Below are 18838 nucleotides of genomic sequence, written 5' to 3'. Positions count from 1 at the left end.
CTGTACCCCCTTCAGCATGTTCTCCCAGAGCCTGGACTTTGCCAGTAGGCAGCAGCGTTCCCTCATAGGGATCTCCGCCCTCGTTCTGGACAACCCAAGTTTCAGGCAGATCCAAAGATATTGAAAAGGTGTGTGTACGGAGCCTGCAGTTAACAGGTAACACTGAGTTCCACAACATCCCTCCCAGAATAGCATTTGGTCAAAGTGCAAATTAAATTTATTATCTAAGTACATATCCTGCCTTGAGGTTTATTTACTTTCAGGCTTTTACAGGAAAAATAAAAACATACAATGGAATCTACAAAAAAAAAACACATAGAAGACTAAAAACTGATGTGCAAAAGAAGACAAATTGTGCATATGAAAAACTGGGTGCCCAGGAACTCCTCGTAACATGAAAATGAAAATCAAAGAAACTGTAGATGCTGGTGATAGAAACAGAACATGCCTGAAATTCTTATCAAGTCAGTTGCATCCATTGGAAGAGAAACATTTAATGTTTCAGGTTGAAGAGCTTTGGTCAGAGCTGGGAAGGAGGGAACAGAAACTTGTGAAGCTGCAGGAAGGGTGTGGGAGAGGGAATGTCCCTGATAGGGTAAAACCAGGGCGACGATTAGAATAAAGAGTAACCAGGGTTATCTGGTGAATAAGTAACTGGGAGCGGGTAGAGAGATGGAAGAGAGGTTGTAGGAGTTGTGAAATGCAGAAGGAGTTCTCTGGGAAGTTAGACTGTGCATATCCTTCACTGCTCGAGAGGGAAAATTGATCAAGCTGAGCCAATATTACAGATGGATGACTGGCACAGGGAAAGAAAGCAAGTTACTTGAAGTTGTAGAATATGATATTGAATCCAGAAGACTGCAAATTGCCCAGATGGTAGGTATACGAAGGATGGAATTTTAAAGGGGATCAGAAGGGAAAGGGCTTTGTAAAGCATTCATATCTGGTGACTTACTGTTAGAGGTGATAGTGGTGTCAGAATTGCTTTGAATACAAGACATTTAGGCAAGTCACTTAAGTATGCAAGGCATGGCAGCAAAAGGACCAAATGCAGATAAATGAGATAAGAATAAACGGACAAGAAACTCAACATCAAATGTAGACTTGATGAAGGGTCTTTGCCTGAAACGACAAATTCTATTCCTCTCCATTGAATGCTGCCTGACGTGCTGAGTTCCTCCAGCATTTTGTATGTTGCTCAATATTTTCAGGATTTGCAGAATCTGTTGTGTTGATGATTATTATGAAGGTTTGGGGGTGGGGGCAGTGTAAGGGGAATATTAAAGGAGGGGGAGATGAGTGGAGAGGTTGGGCAATGAAAATCCAGGATGATGAAAATTCGGTTCAGTCCAGAAGGAGCTCTGATGTCTGGGTACTGAAGGACTGGAGGTGATTTAGAGTCATAGAGAAGTACAGCACAGAAATTGGCCCTTTGGCTCATCTACTCTGTGAAACCATTTAAACTGCCTGCTCCCATCAATCTGCACTGGCATCACAGCCCTCCATATCCCTACCATCCATGTATATATCCAAACTTCTCTTAAACGTTGATTTGAGCTCGCATGGACCACTTGTGCAGGCAGCGCATTCCTCACTGTCATGACCCTGTGAGTGAAGAAGTTTCACCTCATCTTCCCCTTAAACTTTTCACCTTTCACCTTTCAGCCACGATAGCTGGTTATAGTCCCACCCAACCACTGGAAAAAAGCCTGCTTATATTTACCCTATCTATAACCCTCATAATTTTGTATACCTTTATCAAATCTCCTCTCAATCTTTTATGTTCTAAAGAATACAGTCCTAAGTTATTCAATCTTTCCTTATAACTCAGGTTATACGTGGTATAATGAGTCAGGTCACTCGTCTGAGTGCTACTGGTACCATGTAACCCAGTACTACCTGTCGCATGGCTGGGTGGTCGGCAGCTAAACGGGCTCCCCCACCAGGCTTGCCTGCTGAGGAGGATGGCTAGACACCCTGCAGGATGAAAAACAAGACCTGTCAAAGGGCAGATGAACCCTCTTGTAGGGTCAACGGTCATCTAGCAAACATGTGCCCTGAAACGTGGAAAGGGCATCCCTCGCATCGAAGCTTAGTCTGGGCATTCACTGCAACAGAACCTCCCCCAGCTGTCTTGGACCCCACCATGCCGCTGGATCCGGGAGGGGATGTCGAGAGGGTGGGTCTGGACCTGTGCAACCCCCTACTCACCTAAGATCCACTCACGCACATGCTGTTCCTTTCTGAGGAGTGGGGTACTAACCCCACTAACTGACTGAAAGGAGCCATTATCATCCTATGGGATGGATAGCCAGAGAGAGATAACTCAGGTCCTCCGGACCCCACAACATCCTTGTAAATTTTCCCTGCACTCTTTCAGCCTTGTTTATATTCTTCTTGTAGATAGGTGACCAGAACTGCACACAATACTCCAAATTGGCCTCACTAATGTCTTATACAACATAACATCTCATCTTCTGTACTCAGTACATTGATTTATGAAGGCCAATGTGCCAAAAGCTTTCTTTATGATCCCATCTACCTGTGACACCACGTTCAACAAATTATGTACCTGCATTCTCAGATCCCTTTATTCTACCCCACTCCTCAATGTTCACTGAGTAAGACCTACCATGGTTGGTCCTACTGAAGTGCAAAACTTCGCACCTCTCTGCATTAACTTCCATCTGCCATTTTTCATCCCATTTTTCCAGCTGATACAGGTCGCTCTGCAAACCATGATAGAATTCCTTGCCGTCCACTACACCCCTAATCTTGATGTCATCTGCAAATTTGCTGATCCAGTTTTCCACATTGTCATTCATATCATTGATATAGATAACAAACAACAAAGGACCCAGCACCGATCCTGGCTGCATTCCCTAGTCACGGACCTCCAGTCAGAGTGGTAATCCTCTACTACCACTCTCTGGCTTCTCCCACAAAGCTGATGACTAATCCAATTTACTACCTCATCCTGAATGCCGAGTGACTGAGTCTTCTTGACCAGCTCTCATGTGGAACCTTGTCAAATTATTTGCTGAAGTCCATGTAGATAACATTCATTGCCTTACCTTAATCAACTTTCCTTTTAACTTCTTTGAAAAACTCTATAAGATTTAGACATGAGCTACCATGCACAAAGCCTTAATCAATCCTTAATCAGTCCATGTCTATCCAAATATTTACGTATCTGGTCCCTTAGAATATTTTCCAATAATTTTCCCAGAACTGATGTCAGACTCACTGGCTTATAATTTCCTGGATTCTGTTTAGAGCCTTTTTTAAATAGCCAAACAACATTGGCTATCCTCCAATCCACTGGTACCTCTCTTATCACTAAGGATGTTTAAAATATCCCTCTGGGGCCCTGGCAATTTTTGCACTTGCCTCCCTTAAGGTCTGAGTGAACACCTTGTCAGGTCCTGGAGACTTATCCACCCTGTAGCAAACACTTCCTCCTCTGTAATCTGCACAGGGTCCATGAAGTTGATGTTAATACGTGGAAAGTTAAAATCATCTATTATAACAACCTCAAACACGAGGAAATCTGCAGATGCTGGAAATTCAAGCAACACACACAAAATGCTGGTGGAACGCAGCAGGCCAGACAACATCTATAGGAAGTAGCACAGTCGACGATTTGGGTCGAGACTCTTCGTCCTGATGAAGGATCTCGGCCCGAAATGTTGACTGTGCTTCTTCCTGTGGGTGCTGTCTGGCCTGCTGCGTTCCACTAGCATTTTGTGTGTGTTACTATAGCAACCTTATGTTTCTTGCAACAGTCTGCAATCTCTTCACAAATTTGTTCCACTAAATCCCTCGCACTGTTGAGTGGTCTGTAATGTAGCCCCATTAACGTGGTCATATCTGTCTTATTTCTCAGTTCCACCTATAACACCTTACCAGTCGAATTATCCAGCTTGTCCTGACGAAGCACTGCCGTGACATATTCCCTGACTAGTAATGCCACCCCTCCTCCTTTAATCCCTTTTAATCATGTTTAAAATAATGGATCCTGGGAATTTTGAGCTGCCAGTCCTGCCCTCCTGCAAACCAAATCTTACTAATGGCTACAATATCATAATTCCAGGTGTTGATCCCTGAGTTCATCTGCCTTTCCTATGTTACTCGTTGGATTGAAATCTACGCAACTCAGGACACTGGTCGCACCATGCTCACCCTTTTGATTCCTGACCTTGTCTGATGTCTTAACAACATCACCTTGCAACTCTAGTTTAAATCCCACCATGCAGAATTAGCAAACCTTCCTGCTAGGATTTTAGTTCCTTTCCAGCTTGGGTGCAAACTGTCCCTTCTGTATAGGACCCAACTTCCCTGGAAGAGAGCCCAGTGATCCAAAATTCTTATGCCCTGTCTCCTACACCAACTACTTATTCACCTATTAAGCTATAGAATCTTCCTAGTTCTGGATTCAGTAACATTTGGCATGAGTAGCAATCCTGAGATCACAACCCTGGAGGTCCTGCCCTTTAACTTGGCACCTAACTCCCTGAACTCCCTATGCAGAACTTCGTCACTTGTCCTACTCATGTCATTAGTACCTACATGGACCATGACTTCAGACTGTTTACCCTTCCACCTAAGAATGCTGAGGACTCAATCTGAGATTTCCTGGGCTCTGGCACCTGGGAGGCAACATGCCATCCGGGAATCTCATTCTAGCCCACAGAACCTTCTGTCCATTCGTCTAGCTAATGAATCCCCTATCACCACAGCGTGCCTCTTCTCCCCACTTCCCTTCTGAGTCACACAGGCAGACACAGTGCCAGAGACCTAACCATTGTGACTTTCCTCTATTAGGTCAACACCCCCGCTCCTCAGTAATATCAAAGGTGATGTTGAGGGGGATGGCCACAGGAGTACTCTGCACTGGCTGTTTAACCTCTTTCCCTTTCGTGTCCTGTACCTTGGGTGTAACTACCTGTCTATATGTCCTGTCTGTCATCCCTTCAGCCTCACAAATGACCTAGTGTTCATCCGGCTCCAGCTCCAACTCCTTAATGTAGATTGTTGGAAGCTGCAAGAGGATGCACTTCTCACAGTTGTAGTTGTCAAGGACACTGGAGATCTCCCTGCCTTCTCACATCCCACTAGAGCAGCATTTCACTATCCTGCCTGGCACCTCCAATGCCCCAGCTCAGCAGATATAAAGGAGAGAAGGAAAAATAAATTGAACCTAGAGCTTTTCTTTGTCTTCTTTGACTGAAGTCTCGAAGAGCTAAAGCCTCAAGATCACTCAAGATGACTCCGTTCACTCCAATGATGGCCACTGTGCTTGCCCCTGCCTTCCTTTAATCTGCTGTTGCTAATCAATCCCAATGTGGATTGGCTGCTGGTCAGAACTCAGTTATGCTGCTGCCTCTTTCTACTCAGGCTGTGGACCTTCCTCTCAAACTTCCATTGTCCGGGTTGGTCACTGGTCAGAGCTTGAGGAAATGGGGAGGGTACTTGGATAGGGGAGTGAGAATTTTAAAGCAGTTGTTGATTGATAGCAAGCAGTGTAAAAGCCGGAGGTGAGGGGAGAGGGCTGAAAAGGGCTTGGTGCGAGTTAGGAGATGGATAGCCAAGTATAGGATGTGTTGTAGGTGAATGTCCAGGAGTACTGAGTCAGAGGCCGAGACCAGGACGGCTCCTTTAACACACCATACCTTCTTTTGCACATGGGGTGTCTGTCACTTTGTTTATGTATAGCTTTTCATAAATTCTATTGCATTTCTTTATTTTCCTGCAAATGGCTGCAAGAAAATGAATCTTAGGGTAGTATTAGGGTAGTATTGACTACCTCTGCTCCATCTGCCGCAAAAGGTGGGCTTTCCCAGTGTCTACCCATTTCAATTCTACTTCTTATTCCTGTTCTGACACGGCTTTTTTCACTGCCACGATAAGGTTGGAGGAGCAACACCTTGTATTCTGTCTGAGTACCCTCCAACCTTATGGCATGAACATTGATTTTTCTAACTTCTGATAAGTTCTCTTCCCTCCCCCTTCCCTCTTTCCCCACTTCCCATTCTGGTTTTCTTCTTACCTATTCTCTTCTCAATTGCCTACCACCAGGCTGATTGTAAATCCAATTAGGCAGCTTGTTTTGGATCGCATATGCTTGAACCTCTGGGCCAGCTTACAATGTGGAACCCTGTCAGATGCCTTACTGAAATTCAAATTGAAAACTGCTACCACCCTGCTTTCATCATTTTTCTTACTTCCCTCTTTAATGAGAGAAGTGAGACTAGAACTAGAGGTCACAGGTTTAGGGAATGAGGAGAAATATTTAAGATAAACCTGAAGGGAATTTCTTCTCTCAGATAGTGGTGCGAGCGTGGAATGAGCTGCCAATGGATGTAATAGATGTGGGTTTAATTGTAACATTTAAGGGAAGTTTGAATAGGTACGTGGCTGAGACCAAAGGATATTAGATTAGGTTAGATTCAACTTTATTGTCATTGTGCCGAGTACTGATACAAAGCCAATAAAATGCAATTTGCATCTGACCAGAAATGCAAAGAATAGTGTTATTTACAAAGTAACTGCAAATAAAAAGTAAGTGCTACAGCACACAAATACAAAAGTACTGAGACAGTATAATAGGGGTGCAATACTGCTTAGCGCTGTGATGTCAGGTTCACATCACAGGAGATAGGAGCAGAATTGGGACACTCGGCCCTTCGAAGCTGTTCTGCCATTCCATCATGGCTGACTTCTTCTTCTGCCTTCTCCTCATGTTTTATTGAATGTTTTTGTTGGAAATGAAATGTTTTCCTGTTACTATTCCCTAAAGAATACAGTATAACAACTATTCACATGGCATTTACATTGTATTAGGTATTATAATTAATCTAGAGATGATTTAAAGTATACGGGAGGATGTGCGTAGGTTTGGTGCGCAGTCGGGTCCTAAAGTCCACCGCACTGAAACAGGTTAATAAGGGACTTGAACATATGTGTTTTCTGGTATCGGGGGTGGGGGGGTGGGGTCTGAAATCTAAAAAATTCTGAATTCCAAAATGCAACTGGCCCCAAGGATTTCGGATAAGGGAACGTGGACCTGCATAAAGCATTTTGGTAAAAGGAACAATAGTGCAGACTATTAACTAAATGGGAAGAAGGTTCAAACATTGGAGGTGCAGAAGGACTGAGGAGTCCTCGTACAAGACTCCCAGAAGATTAATTTACAGGTTGAGTCTGTGGTAAGGAAGGCAAATGCAATGTTGGCATTTATTTCAAAGGGAATAGAATATAAAAGCAAGGAGATAATCTTGAGGCTTTATAAGACACTAGACAAGCTGCACTTGGAGTATTGTCAACAGTTTTAGGCACCATATCTCAGAAAGGACTTGTGCTCGTTGGAGAGAGTCCAGAGGAGGTTCAGGAGGATGATCCTGGGAATGAAGGGGTTAACAGATGAGAAGTGTTTGGCAGCTTTGGGCCTGTATTCACTGGAATTTAGAAGAATGGGAGGGATCTCATTGAAACCTACCGAATATTGAAAGGACTAGCAACACACATCAAAGTTGCTGGTGAACGCAGCAGGCCAGGCAGCATCTCTAGGAAGAGGTACAGTCGACGTTTCGGGCCGAGACCCTTCGTCAGGACTAACTGAAAGAAGAGCTACTAAGAGATTTGAAAGTGGGAGGGGGAGGGGGGAGATCCAAAATGATAGGAGAAGACAGGAAGGGCAGGAATGGAGCCAAGAGCAGGACAGTTAATTGGCAAAAGGGATATGAGAGGATCATGGGACAGGAGGCCCAGGGAGAAGGAAAAGGGGGAGGGGGGGAAAGCCCAGAGGATGGGCAAGGGGAATAGTGAGGGGGGCAGAGGGAGAAAAAGGAGAGAGAGAAAAAGAATGTGTGTATATAAATAACTATCGGATGGGGTACAAGGGGGAGGTGGGGCATTAGCGGAGGTTAGAGAAGTCGATGTTCATGCCATCAGGTTGGAGGCTACCCAGACGGAATATAAGGTGTTGTTCCTCCAACCTGAGTGCGGCTTCATCTTTACAGTAGACGAGGCCGTGGATAGACATGTCAGAATGGGAATGGGTTGTGGAATTAAAATGTGTGGCCACTGGGAGATCCTGCTTTCTCTGGCAGACAGAGCGTAGGTGTTCAGCAAAATGATCTCCCAGTCTGCGTCCGGTCTCGCCAATATATAGAAAGCAACATCAGGAGCACCGGACGCAGGAAGTTACGGAGAATAATATGTTGGACCTGGAAGCTGGTGGGGTGGTAGGTGAGGACAAGGGGAACCCTATTCCTACTGGGGTGGCTGGAGGATGGAGTGAGAGCAGATGTGCGTAAAATGGGAGAGATGCGTTTGAGAGCAGAGTTGATGGTGGAGGAAGGGAAGCCCATTTCTTTAAAAAAGGAGGACATCTCCCTCATCCTGGAATGAAAAGCCTCATCCTGAGAGCAGATGTGGCGGAGGCGGAGAAATTTCGAGAAGGGGATGGCAACTTTGCAAGAGACAGGGTGAGATGAGGAATAGTCCAGATAGATGTGAGAGTCAGTAGGCTTATAGTAGACATCAGTAGATAAGCTGTCTCCAGAGACAGAGACAGAAAGATCTAGAAAGGGAAGGGAGGTGTCGGAAATGGACTAAGTAAACTTGAGGGCAGGGTGGAAGTTGGAGGCAAAGTTAATAAAGTCAACGAGCTCAGCATGCGTGCAGGAAGCAGCACCAATGCAGTCGTCGATGTAACGAAGTAAGAGTGGGGGACAGATACCAGAATAGGTTTGAACATGGATTGTTCCACAAAGCCAACAAAAAGGCAGGCATAGCCAGGACCCATATGGGTGCCCATAGCTACACCTTTAGTTTGGAGGAAGTGGGAGGAGGCAAAGGAGAAATTATTAAGAGTAAGGACTAATTCCGCTAGACAGAGACTGGAGGTAAGGGGGAACTGGTTAGGTCTGGAATCCAAAAAGAAGCAGAGAGCTTTGAGACCTTCCTGATGGGGGATGGAAGTATATAGGGACTGGACATCCATGGTGAAAATAAAGCAGTGGGGGCCAGGGAACTTAAAATCATCGAAAAGTTTCAGAGTGTGAGAAGTGTCACGAACATAGGTAGGAAGGGATTGAACAAGAGGAGATAAAACTGTGTCGTGTCGCTGGGGTGATATACTGCGTCCGGTGCTCCCGATGTGGCCTTCTATACATTGGCGAGACCTGACGCAGACTGGGAGATTGTTTTGCTGAACACCTATGCTCTGTCCGCCAGAGAAAGCAAGATCTCCCAGTGGCCACACATTTTAATTCCACGTCCTATTCCCATTCTGATATATATATCCACGGCCTCCTCTACTGTAAAGATGAAGCCACACTCAGGTTGGAGGAACAACACCTTATATTCCGTCTGGGTAGCCTCCAACCTGACGGCATGAACATTGACTTCTCTAACTTCCGCTAATGTCCCACCTCCCCCTCGTACCTCATCGGTTATTTATTTATATACACACACATTCTTTTTCTCTCTCTCCTTTTTCTCCCTCTGTCCCTCTCACTATACCCCTTGCCCATCCTCTGGGCTTTCCCCCCCCTCCTACTTTTCTTTCTCCCTAGGCCTACTGTCCCATGATCCTCTCATATCCCTTTTGCCAATCACCCGTCCAGCTCTTGGCTCCATCCCTCCCCCTCCTGTCTTCTCCTATCATTTTGGATCTCCCCTTCCCCCTTTCAAATCTCTTACTAGCTCTTCTTTCAGTTAGTCCTGACAAAGGGTCTTGACCCGAAACATTGACTGTACCCCTTCATAGAGATGCTGCCTGGCCTGCTGTGTTCACCAGCAACTTTTATGTGTGTTGCTTGAATTTCCAGCGTCTGCAGATTTCGTTGTGTTCGCGATTGAAAGGACTAGATAAGGTGGATGTGGCGAGGATGTGGCGAGGATGTTTCCTATGATGGGGGTATCCAGAACTAGAGGGCACAGCCAAAAATTGAGGGGTGACATTTTAGAACAGAAGTAAGGAGGATTTTTTTTTAAGCCAGAGAGTAGTGAATCTGTGAAATGCTCTGCCAGAGACTGTGGTGGCAGCCAAGTCTGTGTTATATTTAAGATGGAAGTTGATCATTTCCTGATCGGTCAGGGCATCAAAGGATACAGTGAGAATGCAGGTGTATGGGATTGGGTGGTATGCACGATCAGCTATGATGGAATGGTGGAGCAGACTTGATGGGCTGAACAGTCTAATTCTCGTCCTATGTCTATGGAACTGAAGGAAATCTACACGCACCCTTTGAAGAACATAGAGGAAATGAACTTTAGGCTCCAATGCCCTGAGCAGCAATAGGTTTGTGCTAACCGCTGTGCTCCTGTGACGATCCCTGAGGTAGCGTAGTGGTTAAAGATTAGCTTTATTTGTCACATATACATCAAAACAAAGTGAAATGTGTTGTTTGTATCAACGACCAGCATCTGAGGATGTGCTGGGGAACCACCTGTATGTGCCATTGTGCTTCTGGTGCCAACATGGCATATGACTGCAGTTTACTGACACTAACCAATACATCTTTGGGAATATGAGAGGAAACAGACACGGTGTTGGGGAGAGTGTACAGAAAACAATGGGAATTGAACCACTATCAGTGAAAGCTGATGCTGTAAAGCAATGCACTAATCACTGCACTACCATGCCACACAGAACTGTATTCTACAACAGGACACATCAATGAACTGGCCAGGAGAGGAGAGGTTCCTAATGAGTGTGAATCCAGGAACTGACATTGCCCCTGCATGAACTAAGAGTTATATAGCACAGAAACAGGCCCCTCGGCCTAACTCATCTCTTCTGACTAAGATGTCTATCTGATTTGCCTGTGTTTGGCCCATGACTCTAAACCTCTTCTATCCATGTACCTGTCTAAACACCTTTTAAATATTGTAATTGAGCACACCTCTACAACTTCCTCTGGCAGCTCATTCCATGTAGCCACCAGCCTCTGAAATAGTCCTCCCTTGGTTCCCTGGTTAAATCTTACCTCTCTCATTATAAATTGCTGGGAAACAGTGTGTGGGTAGGAAACTGACTCAATGGCCACTTTGAGGTAAGGAAGAAGAACCTGATGTGGTCTTCTGTTGCTGTAGCCCATCCGCTTCAAAGTACAACATGTTGAATGTTCAGAGATGACTTTCTTCACATTGTTGTCACACATGGTTATGAGTTATTGTCGTCTTCCTGTCAGCTTGAACCAGTCTGGCCATTCTCCTCTGACCTCACTCATTAACAGTGTTTTTGCCCTCAGAACTGCAGCTCACTGGATTTTTTTTTGGTTTTTTTTTTGTTTTTGTTTTTCACACCATTCTCTGTAAACTCTAGAGACTGCTGTGCGTGAAAATCCCAGGCAATCAGCAGTTTGAGATACTCACACCACCCTGCCTGGCACCAAAAAATCATTACATAGTCAAAGTCACTTTGATCACATTTCTTCCCCATTCTAATCTTTGGTCTGAAGAACAACTGAAACTCCTTCTTCTTCTATTTCTGGCTGTTTAGACACATCCCAGCATATTACAGCCCTCCGCAGGATGTATAATTAATTATAGAACTTCAAGGAACTCAATTTCTCAAATATAACGTAGTCTCACATATAAACTGAATAATAAACTCCGCAATCAGATGTTGACTCTCTTGATGGCCAAACAAAGATTTAATAGAAAACCAAAATAAATTTAAGCCAGATAGCCTCTTGAACAACATGCTTCTTTCAATTCTGTATTGATTACAGCTCAGCAAAACATGCTGGACTGTCTCTGGACTACCACAGTCACATAATCCAGTAGGATGTTTTCCTATTATCTTTAAATAATGATTTAGCCCACAATGCCCCAACCTAAGTCTTGTAAATTTCACCATATCTCTACGACTTAAAAGGTAACAGTCTGAGATCTTTTTTATTAGTGGATGACTAGAAAAATAATGCCTGCCCCTTAATTCATTTTTCCAATCCTCCTGCCACTTCTCTATACATTTTTTAATCCTACTTTTCAATTCTGCTCTGCCTAGGGGAACTCCAATTTCTACTTGCCTGCTCTGTAAGGAAGACTTTGCAATGCCATCCACAATTTCATTTCCCTCCACCCCAGCATGCCCAGGTGTCTATGAAAATCTAACTGCACAACCCATCTTCCCTACTCTAAACAGCACCAAGATAATCTCAATAACTATGTCAAGATGAGCTTTTGATTTACTCCCTTTTATGGATTCTAAGGCAGCAGCAGAATCCGAACAGACGATAACCCGACGTGGTCAAGAGTCTTCTATACACCATAAGGCCCAGAGGATTGCTAATAATTGTTGCAAAGACAGAAACACCGTCTGAAACCCGATGACCAATCTTAACTCCAAGTTGAGACACATACATCCCAAATCCTGTCCTACTGCTGTCTGGGTCCACTGAGCCATCAGTAAAAATCTTCAGATAAGATCCCCATTTATTACTTAAATACTCATTTGTGATCAACGCTGATGAAATTGCACTGCTTCCTTTAAGCTGAAAAAGGAGGAATAGGTCTACTTCTGGTTCTGGAAAGAGCCAAAAAGGGACGGGTGGCAAGCAAATTTGGTCAACTATGTCTTCCTCAGTTTCAATTTCACAGCCTAGTTATTAACCAAATCTAAAAATGGATATCTTTTGATTTTACTTTGGCGCTCTGACTTCCCCTGCAAAAGACACTTTGGTGGACAGCTGTGATTGAATCCATTTAGTTTTACCCAATACTGCAGGCCCAACTGAATTCATCTTAAATGCAGAGGCACTTCTCCCATCTCCTCACATAATGCTGGGACTGATGTTGTTCTAAAAGCTCCACAACAGAGTCTAAGTGCTTTGGACTGCACAGTGCCTAGTTTTCCAAGCACTGCCGTAGCAACGGAACCATAAGCAATACAACCATAATCTATAACTGATCTAATCATAGCTAGATATATTAAGTAGTTTCCTGCCCTGCTCCCCAGTCACATCCAGCGATACTTCTCTTAACATTTAAAACTTTCTCACACTTTCCAATTGTTTTATCTATTTGAACCCTCCAAGTAAGTCTTTCATCAAACCAGACACCTAAAAACTTGAATACCTTGACTCTTCCTAGTGGAGAATCATATAGACACAATTCACAATCAGGAATCTCTCTTCTAAAGCCAAAAATCATGTATTTGGACTTGGAAGCAGAAATCCTGAAACCCCATTTATTAGCCCAGTTTTCAACTGATCTTAAAGCCTTTTGTACCTGCCTTAATATGTACTTGATGTTTCTTCCTCTTTTTCAGATTGCACCATCATCTGCAAACAATGATTTGTGAAATCCTGTCCCTACCTGATCAAGGATATCAGTTATCATGATATTAAAAAGAACTGGACAAATGATACCTCCTTGAGGGGTACCATTACCTATTTTAACTGACTTGGAGCTTGTTTCGCCTGTTCTTACTTGAATTGTCCTTTCCTTAAGGAAATCTTTGATCCAATTAAACATTCTACCTCTAATTCCTGCATCATAGAGTTTAATTAATAAGCCATCCTTCCATAGCGGGTCATATGCTCTTTCAATATCTAGAAATACACTTACCATTACTTCTCTATTTTGAAATGCTTTTTTAATATCATGATCTAAAAGGGCAACAGATTCCATTGTTGATCTTCCAGTTCTAAAACCATTTTGATAGGCAGCAAAACGTCCTTTATTTTCCAAAAAATAAACAAGTCTGTTGGTGACCATTCATTCCATAATTTTACAAAGCACTGACGTTAAAGCTATAGGCCGATACGAACTAGGACTAGACGTGTCCTTACTTGGCTTTTAAACTGGAACTACGGAACTACCACCGCATGCTTCCATTCTACTGGTAATTTTCCTTCTTTCCACACTGAATTAAACAATGCTAGAATTTCTATTAATAGAGTCATCTAAATGCTTAAGCAATTCATAACACTGTCCATCCCTACCAGAAGTGTTTGAACCTGATTGGACAGCTTCCTGCAATTCCTGAAGGGAGAAAAACAAATTTATGGAGCTATTATCATCCAAACTCCTGTCCAATTTCCAACTTTCCTTTAACATAATTTCCTTTCTCAAATCACTCAACTCTCCAGAACTGCGTAACGCTTGGAACACCTCTACAAACATATCAGCCTTTTCCTTATTGGTTACAGCTTCAATATCTCCTTCCAGCAAAGATGGGATAGATGGTTTCCTATATATCCCTGACATCCTGTGAAAGATCGTCCATAGCTGCTTTATAGGTGTCTCAGGGCCCAGGGTTCCACAAAATCTTCTCCAACTATCCCTCTTTGCATTTTTAATTACTGTCCTTGCTACTGCTCTTTCCTTTTTATAAAAGGCATCCATTAGTCTTGCGAGACCATGGATCTACGCCTGGAAAGTCTTCACTCTCCAGGGCGCAGGCCTGGGCAAGATTGTATGGAAGACCAGCAGTTGCCTATGCTGCAAGTCTCCCCCCTCCATGACATCAATGTTGTCCAAGGGAAGGGCATTAGGACCCATACAGCTTGGCACCAGTGTCATCGCAGAGCAATGTGTGATTAAGTGCCTTGCTCAAGGCCACAACATGTTGCCTCGGCTGGGGCTCGAACTCACGACCTTCAGGTCGCTAGTCCAATGCCTTAACCACTTGGCCACGTACCCACTTCCTTTTTATACTCCATAACATTATCTAACACTGGGTACTTTCTTAATTTCCTGTAAGCTCTATTTCTGTTTCTTACTGCTATATCACAATTTTTATTCCACCATGGAACTAATGCTCGAGCCTTAAGTACATTCCGTAGCAGAATAGTCAACTGAGAAACTTTAGGAATTATAGAACAGAGGGATTCATTCCAGTCATCTATGGAGCCCTTGCTATTAATCTCTTCTATTATATCCACAGCTTTCTTCTGATACTCATCCCAATGGGCCAAAGAAAAATTATACCTAGCAGACCTCTCCTCAACTTCTACTATCAAATTTCTACCAAATCAACATTATATAGGATAGTGATCACTTCCTAGTGTGTATCTGTCCACAATATCCCATTCTGCAACCCTAGCTAAGTTTGAGGAAGTAATAGATAAGTCTAAGTGACTACAAGTATTCTTTACAATATTAAATCTTGTAAGCCTTCTGTCATTTAGCAGTACCATGTTGTATTTATCTAGAAACTCCTCTATTACCACTCCATTACTATCTTTACTTTCAGTATCCCATATAGGATTATGGGCACTGAAATCTCCAACCCAGATTACTGGGCATCTTACCTTATTCATAATTTCATCCAAATCTGATATCATCATATTACCTGGATTATAAAAGTTAATGAAAGTTATTTGACCACGAGAGCTCCAAACCTCCACAGCCACAATTCCAAGGTTAGATTTAAAATCAAGTCTTCTAAACTGGAGTCCTACTTTTATGAAAGTTGCACACCCTCCACCAGATTTACCTGTTCTGTCAGCTCTCAAACTATCATATCCAGGGATCACAAAATCTAAATGAGGCTTTAACCACGTCTCCTGTATACAGATCAAATCAGGCTTGTCTTTAAAAGTTCCAACAAATCTTTTTAATTCTTGACCATTTGCAGATAAACTTCTTGCATTCCATTGTAATATTAAAAACATCCAAATACTAATTATTGGCCTCTTCGTCCACATAAAGCTCCTCCGTACTCTCTGATCCCGACAACTGGGAAGAATTCAGTGACTGTTTGTCTGTCATATACTCATGTAATTTTTCCAGTGAAATCTGTTTTATATCAAGGAATCTCTCTGCAGCTCCAACTACTTTTATCATATCCAACCTCTTGGCTGTAGTTTTAGCCCCGACCAGTATATCAACAACAAACGCCAAAAAAGACTCTTTAGTCATCAACAACATGCCTGAAGGAACCATAGATGGAGAACTCAGAATGTGCTGACTCCCCACCATTCCAATCTTTTCTTTACTTATCCTTTGCTCTCCATCAACTTTCTTTACTGCCTCAGCATATGATATTTTTTGTTGGATACTAACATCCTGAATCTGCTTTGCCTTACTAAAATACTCACATCCTCTGAACGCCGCTATATGGTCCCCTCCACAGTTACTGCATTTAGGCACCGCTGCCTTACATGCTTTAATATCATGATCCTCTCCACATTTCATACATCTTCTTTTACCTCGACATGAACCAGCAACATGTCCAAATCTCTGGCAATTATAACAGAGTAAGGGAAACTTGATAAGACATGCACCCAAGATAGACTCTAGTTGGAAGAACATCACCTGCAAAAACCAGAAGAACAGGGGAATCCCAATTACCACCTTCTCTTGATTTTAATTGTTTGGCTTCAATCACTCGACCACCTTTAATATTATCCAAAATTTCCTTTTCAATTATGCCAGACAAAATACCATACAGTACCCCCTTAACTCCCTTCCTTTCAGAGTAATACACTCCACTTTCACAACCAATTTTCCCACCATTTTAGCATTGCTATATTGGTCAATATCTTTGCAATCCATTAGACAAAATCTTGGCCTGGAATCCTTTACCTATTTGGTTCTCTAATGCTGCTGCCGCTTTCAAAGGATTAAGGGCTCTAAATCCTCCTTCTCCTTCCTTCTGACCTTTAATTTTATACAGAACTATAAATTCCCCCAATTCACCCATTTTCCTCAATTTGTTGTCCCCCATTACTTCAGGTCTTTCACTTGATGCACCCCTTTTTTGGCTACCCTTACTTCTGGAGTATTCCACAGTCTCCCACCCTTCCCCTTCAATCTCAACCTCCTTCCTCCCTTTTGCAGCTATAGACTACAAACTAACCCTTTGCAAACTACTAGGCTCCTCCATGCCAAAGTCCCCACCCACTCAATCAACAGCCCCAACTGCCAGTCTCAGCTCAGCAACTCAGCTGCTAGCAGCCTCAGCCCAGCCCACCGACTACTATCAATCAATTTCCCTTGCTTATTGGTCAACTGAACCTCCTGTCTGTCTGTATCTTGTTTACGGCGGTTGGTATCCAGCTTAATGGTGCATTACCGCCACCCTCTGCTCCAGAATGTGCACTAGACATACATTCTAAATTCCTTCACCCAATCGCGTGCGCGCACACACACAAACCTACACTTCACCCTCCCATCTTTGACCATCCTAGTATCCTATTCCTGTTTATTCGTCATATTCTATAAAAAACTCCTGTACCCCTTAAAAATGCTAAAAATACCCAGACTTGTGCTCTCTCACCCATGCCCAGCAACCCTTTTAATGTGAATTCCTGCATCCCCAACTCCCTTAATTTATTTCTCATCATCTCTCTGTATCCCATACTTCCTGCAACACAAAACTACATGTTCTACTGACTCCTCTTCCTGACATTCCCCAAACAATCCTGTCTGGTGTTTCCCTATCATTTTCAATGTTTTGTTTAATGCACAATGCCCCAGCCTTAACCTAGTCCACACAATTTCCTCTTCTGTTTCCACTACCTACCCTAGTAGCTGCAACACTCTTTTGTATTTGATATAAATGCCTCCCTTTCCCCTCCCTGTCCCATCTTTCTTGCCACATTCGGTTGACTTTTTCCCGGATTACACACTTAACCTCTACTTTACTGATACTAATGTGCATTTCCACATTTTCTTTCTTTAACGCCCTCTTTGCCAACTCATCCACCCTCTCATTCCCCTTCACCCCTACATGTGCTGGAACCTATAGAAATTTTACCTGACCTCCCTGATTTGCAATTCTTGTAACTAACTGAAGGACTTCATAAAGCACATCTTGCTGACTGTTTGTGTGAAAAGACCTTAAACTTGCTAGAACTGAGGATGAATCTGAACATATCAATGCTTTGGCTTGTCTGGCTTTCTGCACCCATTGCAACGCAACCAACACTGCCAGCATCTCCACTGTAAACACCCCTAACGTATTAGATGTTCTTCTGCTGATTCCAATTTCTTTTGCTGGTATTACCACCCCAAACCCTGTCACTCCTGTTTCAGGTTCCTTCGCACCATCCATATAAATGTGAGTATAATCACTATACTTTTCCATCACATGACAGTTAAATGCATTTACCAAATCTGTTTTATATCTTTCTTTCCTTTTTACCTCTAACAAATGCCAGTCTATGTCAGGCCATACAAGCTTCCATGGAGCTACAACCGGATAAACTACTGAAGGACTTATCCTCAGATCAAATACTCCACATTCTTCCGCGATATCATTCCCTACCCAACTAAAGGTATCCCTCTGAAACCTCCCATTTTCCCAGCACTCCTGCAACACTCCTTTAGTAGGGTGAGAATCATTGTGCCCCTGCAAGTTAGCGCAGTAGTTTGCCATCAGTTGCATCCTTCTTAGTTCCAAAGGCATTATTCCCAATTCTACCTGTAGGGCTGACACTGGTGACATTTTAAAAGCCCCACTGCACACTCTCAAGGCCTGAGCCTAAATCACATCCAGTTTCCTTATAAGAGACCTAGCTGCTGATCCATATACTATATTTCCATAATCCAATACAGATCTTACTAAAGCCACATACATTCTCTTCAAAGCTGAACAACTTGCTCCCCATTCCCTACCAGTCAAACATCTCATTTATTACTTTTTTACATTTCTCCTCAACTTTCCTGATACGGTCTGCCCATGTTAATCGTGAATCAAATATAACTCCCAGAAATTTAAATGATGCAACCCTTTCTAATTCAACCCCATACATTCTTAACTTCTTCCCTACCTCAACCCATTTCCTGGTTAAAAAAAAAATACAGTTTGAGTTTTGTCTACTGAAAATCTACATCCCCAATCATAACCCCACTCCACCACTTCATCAATTGC

General features: G+C 43.1%; 1 protein-coding gene across 2 annotated transcripts in view; it reads left to right on the top strand.

Moving 5' to 3' along the window:
• Window positions 1-18838, top strand: part of mst1rb (macrophage stimulating 1 receptor b) — a 268407-nt gene that overhangs the window by 1756 nt on the left and 247813 nt on the right. The window contains exon 1 of one of the 2 annotated variants that reach the window (XM_072280812.1): window positions 857-876. The exons of the other annotated variant lie outside the window; for it this stretch is intronic. The gene's annotated coding sequence lies outside the window, so the exon portion shown is untranslated. Of the gene's footprint in view, window positions 1-856; window positions 877-18838 lie in introns of those variants that run through there. 2 annotated transcript variants of the gene reach the window in all.

This window comes from Mobula birostris, chromosome 16, assembly GCF_030028105.1.
Source record: "Mobula birostris isolate sMobBir1 chromosome 16, sMobBir1.hap1, whole genome shotgun sequence".
Classification (NCBI taxonomy): domain Eukaryota; kingdom Metazoa; phylum Chordata; class Chondrichthyes; order Myliobatiformes; family Myliobatidae; genus Mobula; species Mobula birostris.
This window is presented reverse-complemented; position numbering and strand designations above follow the sequence as displayed.